This window comes from Pinus tabuliformis, chromosome J (assembly GCF_031772625.1).
Source record: "Pinus tabuliformis cultivar Carrire ecotype Pingquan chromosome J, CPIR1, whole genome shotgun sequence".
Taxonomy (NCBI): Eukaryota; Viridiplantae; Streptophyta; class Pinopsida; order Pinales; family Pinaceae; genus Pinus; species Pinus tabuliformis.
Window position 1 is genome coordinate 1,528,017,492 of NC_142295.1, and position 5,350 is coordinate 1,528,022,841.

A 5,350-nucleotide genomic window follows, 5' to 3' on the forward strand; every position below is an offset into this window, starting at 1 on the left:
TGTTTTATGGGGGATCCATTTTCTAAAATTATGTCATAAAATAAAAGTCAGGTCGAGGACAGTCCACGCGTTTTGATTCTGGGTTTATAGACGCGTATTGGTATTATAGTCATTGCAAGATTAGTCGAGGTATTACGTATTGTATTGACTTACTATTGTAGTTGAACATTCAGAGTCGGGGTAACCCCAATAAACATACGCGCATTATAAAGAGATGCAGAGTATGGGGTAAGCAGCAGAGCGGCTCATGGATTTTAGAATGAGGTGCGGAAATTGGATGAGAGGGCAACTCTCCCAGATTCTCTCTTGTGTTTGTTTTTCGCTGCTGCTGCTGCTTCTGGTAAAGGCAGGCGATGCAGCTGATGTATCTTCTGATAGTATAGTGTTAGGCGCCTCTCTGACTGGTAGCCAGACCAGAATTTCTAAGAATGGTGTTTTCAAATTGGGATTCTTCAATCTCACCAACAATAATGTTAAGAAATGGTACGTGGGTATTTGGTATGCTACCGCCACACAACAGACAATTGCTTGGGTGGCCAACAGAGAACGCCCACTGCAGAATACGTCCGCCGTTTTCAATCTCAGAGAAGACGGGAGTCTCCTTCTGTCTTATGGGGGATCCATTTTCTGGTCCTCCGAGGCAAACGGGAAGAAGCCCTCTTCGGCTGTGATTATGGATTCTGGCAACTTGGTCGTGGTGAGTGCCGAGAATGCTTCTGAATACATTTGGGAGAGCTTCGATCATCCGGGAAATACGTGGTTGCCAGGGATGAAGATCAGTGTAAGGCAGAGGTTGACGTCGTGGAGGGACCCTTGGGATCCAAGTCCGGGGCTCTTCACTCTTCAGATGGATCCAAACGGAGCCAACCAGTATGTACTGCTGTGGAAGAATCACATAAAATACTGGGAGAGTGGTGTTTGGAACGGCAGAATTTTCAGCAATGTTGCCGAGATGTCGACAAATTACATGTACAATTTCGAATTTTACAATAACGGTTCGTACAAGTATTTCACTTATTCTGTAATGCATGGATTCACAGAACTGTCGCGTTTCGTTATGGACCAGTCCGGAGAAATCCGAACGTCCATAACGCTGGCAAATAATGAGTGGAGCATGATATGGCAACAGCCCAGAGATCAATGCAACGTGTATGCTGCGTGCGGGCCTTATGGATTGTGTAACGGTAACAATGTTCAGTCCTGCAACTGCGTGGCGGGCTTTATCCCCAGAAACAGGCGCGAATGGGAATCTCAACAGTCGTCCAGCGGCTGTGTTCGAAAGACGCCGCTACGATGCAGCCATGACGGGTTTGTGGAATTGTCTGTCCAATCTATGCCCCCTCAAGGGTTTCAATACAAAGGGCAGGGGCAGGGGCAGGGGCAGTGCCAGGAAGCTTGCCTCAGCAATTGCTCGTGCAATGCATTTGCCTATGTTTTTAGCGGTAGTTCGCACGAGTGTGTAATGTGGTTCGGTGAATTGTTAAATATGTACGATACCTCCAATGGGACCTCTCTGTTTCTTCGGTTAGATGCCTCTGATTTGCCAGATTCCTCTAATTCCAAAAAGAAGACAACACATCTTGCCGGCTTAGTGGGCGGTATCGTGGGTGGGCTGGTTGCAATTCTGGCCCTTGTTTTACTTCTTCTCTGGTGTTGCAGGCGATCGCGATCGGCTGCAACAGAATACGCGCTGGGAACGCTTATTGTATTCAGTTATAGAGCTCTGCAGAATGCAACGAAGAACTTTTCTGAGCGCCTGGGAGGCGGGGGTTTTGGTTCCGTATTCAAGGGGACCCTAACAGACGGCTCTCTGGTGGCGGTTAAGAAATTGGAGGGTGTGAACCAAGGAGAGAAGCAGTTCCGCATGGAGGTGAGCACCATTGGAACCACACATCATATTAATTTGGTTCGTCTGCGGGGATTTTGCACAGAGGGCTCCGGCAGGCTGTTGGTGTACGAATACATGCCCAATGGCTCCCTCAACTCCTTCTTATTCCACAAAACCCGGAACAATGATCAGATCGAGAACAAGTTGCTGGACTGGAAAACACGTTTCAGCATCGCGCTGGGGACTGCTCGGGGAATCAATTACTTGCACGAGGAGAGCAGGGACTGCATCATCCACTGCGACATCAAGCCGGAAAACATCCTCTTGGATTCCAATTTCTGCCCCAAGTTGGCTGATTTCGGGCTGGCGAAGCTGTTGGGCAGAGATTACAGTAAGGTCCTTACGACCATGAGAGGAACCAGAGGGTACCTGGCCCCCGAATGGCTGTCCGGTCTGCCCATTACTACCAAGGCCGACGTCTACAGCTTCGGCATGACACTGATCGAGATCATTGCAGGCCGGAGAAACGTGGGCGGGGTCTTGCAATCCAACGAGCTCTTCTTCCCTACGTGGGCTGTAATGCAGATCAACAGGGGAAACGACATGGAAGTGCTTGACAAGAAATTGATGGGCAATGCAGACGCGGAGCAGGTGAAGAGGGCTGCCATCGTGGGAGGATGGTGCATACAGGATGACGAAGACGCGAGGCCATCGATGAGTCAAGTGGTGCAGATATTGGAAGGAATTGTAGATGTGCCTCCTCCTCCCCCACTACCCCTATCTCTGCAGAACTTTTCCTTAAAACCCGACAGTTTCATCCGTTTCTTCTCGGAAACAGAACCTCCTGCACATCAAGGCGACAACAGTGATACTCGCTCCACTCCACTGTAGAGTCTCATAGGATATTTACTATCTACTTAGACTTTCGTCAAAATAAATCTCACAGTATTTTCTATCTACTTAGACTTTATCTGAATAAGTATTTTTGTCAACCTTATCTAAGCCAAACAGATAATAGAATTGTGCCAACTTTCCCCTTATTCCATAGTTCTTTTATCCTATACATGATTGGCGAAATGGAAATGTGTCGTGAAATAGTTGACAGCCCTTTCGTTTCTATCACTGCAATCTGTGATGATAACAAAAAATTATGAAATCATATTAAGATCGTATTTATACGAGGTATTGCATGGTGTTTTTTATTCTTTTATCATATATATTGGCACCATCCGTATATTAGGAACACGTTATCAACGATCCTTATTATTTCTTACACTTCCTTCGTGCCATACGTATACAATTCTTTCAGTGAGAAACAAGTTATTGAATTATCCCTGCACTCTGCGGCTGAGGGCAGGAATATGGTAAATGTATTTTGAAGTCATTAATTTATTTTTTTCCCATGGGTTTATTTTATATTTTTATAAGATGGATGATTTATTTCATTTTTATAAATATTATTTTTAAAATTATAAAACTTATTTTTTAATTCTAAATTTTTAATATTATTAATATATTTTGAAAGGTATTAATACATTATTTTAATATTTATAAATGTTTATAGAAATCATATCAACACATTATTTTTTTAATAAATTTAAATTTATAATGCTATTTTATGTTATTGATATTAAAATGTTTATGGAAATCCTATCAACACATTATTTATTTAATAAATTTAAATTTATAATGTTTTCTAATGTTATTATTTGTTTGTTAGAGAAATGTGAATGTTTATGGATACAAAGTTTTGGTATTTAATTTGTAAAGTTTTGTAGTTATTACAGTGAAATAGTTTGTCACAACAAAATTGATAAGTGAAATATATAATAAAGTTAATAACTAGTTTTCTATTTAAATGATAAAATGATCACATGTAAGTGGGAGAAAAGTAGGGCTAAAAATTGAGGATGCTCTACTCTCTCTTTTCTAGTATGGAAAATATGCAAATACAAAGAAACATACACTCTACACATCTACAATAGACACAACTTTTTTCCCTGGGATATCTTTATGGAAGAAAAAGAGGGCTAAAAGGTGAAGATGCCCTACTCTCTCTTTTCTAGTATGGAAAATATGCAAGTATAAAGAAAGAGTTAATCTCTCTAAAGTTAGCTAAGACTTATGGCATCTAAGGTTGCTAGAAAAACTTAACTTCATACATTTTTCTCTCTAACTTCTCACTCCTAGTTGTATTCTCAACTATGGAATAAAATACAATAACACATGATGGAACTCCTATTCCTCCTAGTGGCCCATTGTTTAACATGGCTTGATAGCCATCTAGGTGTAAGATTTGACTCCCTCAAACCTTAGCTAGAGCTGTGATTTTAAACCTTTAGAGTCTTGTTGAAATTTCACATGTGGCTAGCTTGCTATGCATGAGTAATGAGGCTAATGTGGCATCCTATCATACCATGGTGGTCAACAAAATAGGTATGCTTATGAGAGGTGTAACTTTTGGATGAACTCCATTTGATGTTTTTCTTACACCATTAGCAACATCTTTGAGTGTAAAACAATGCTCAAGGTTTCAGCACAAGGGAGAATTGTTTGACCCCAAAATGTCATTTAATGCCTCAAAATGACTCCAAAAGTTTTAGACCACAATTCTCCAAACCACGATGCACCATGAAAATGAGCCTACAGGTTAGTTCCTTCAATTTTTTCACTGTATAAGCGTCAAAATAGATGACAAATAATACAACGATCCAATCTAGGTCATTATTCATAATTTATTAAAAATATGACTAAGAAGTATACATATATGGAATATAAATGGGGTTAATTCATTGAACACTACATTCCTTCTTGATACTTTGCAAGTAATATTTTTTGAAAAATACATTGTTTATGGATTCGATCTTCCAAAATTTAATAATTTCATTAGTGTAGAAATCTTTTGGTAGTGGAAAAATAGTATATGGGAGTGGATCAAGACCTACTCAAACAATTATCGCTGGCATATTTTCATGAAGTTCGTCATGTTGGTATAGCCTATCAACAAAACTTTTGGTGAACCCACATGGTCCCATCATTTTCATTAGAAATAAGGTCATGGATATAAAAGGTAACAAATTGAAAGCATAGATCTTGATAATTGTTGGGCACCAAATATGCTTACCTTTTCCCTACATTTCCACTCATCTTTTCATCCTTTTTACACTCATTAACATGTATTTACTATGCTAAACCTATGAGGTAACCCTCCTTTCTCTGTCTCTTGGAATATTTAATTAATGAAGTAAATTCATGAGGGTTTTGCCTATGCAAACCACTAAAACTTGTTATGTCCACAGATTCTGGAGAACAGGTGTTGATCTCACGGCATATAGTGGTAGTTCCACGATTCACAACAGCCATTCAGCAACGTTGAAACAACATAACCAACTTGCAGTTGTTCCCAATCCATTTTGGATCATTTTTGTTCTCGCTCTCTCGGCACTAGTGCTGTTTTGAACTGATGTATATTTTTGGGCATGTAGTTGCCAGGTTTTGGGGGAAGATGTTATCACCCCTGTA

The 5,350-nt window shown here is 40.4% G+C and overlaps 1 pseudogene; it reads left to right on the forward strand.

The window, feature by feature from the left end:
* Positions 1-209: 209 nt before the first annotated feature.
* LOC149233332 (G-type lectin S-receptor-like serine/threonine-protein kinase At2g19130 pseudogene) lies at positions 210-2,966 on the forward strand (annotated as a pseudogene).
* The last annotated feature ends 2,384 nt before the right edge of the window (positions 2,967-5,350 follow it).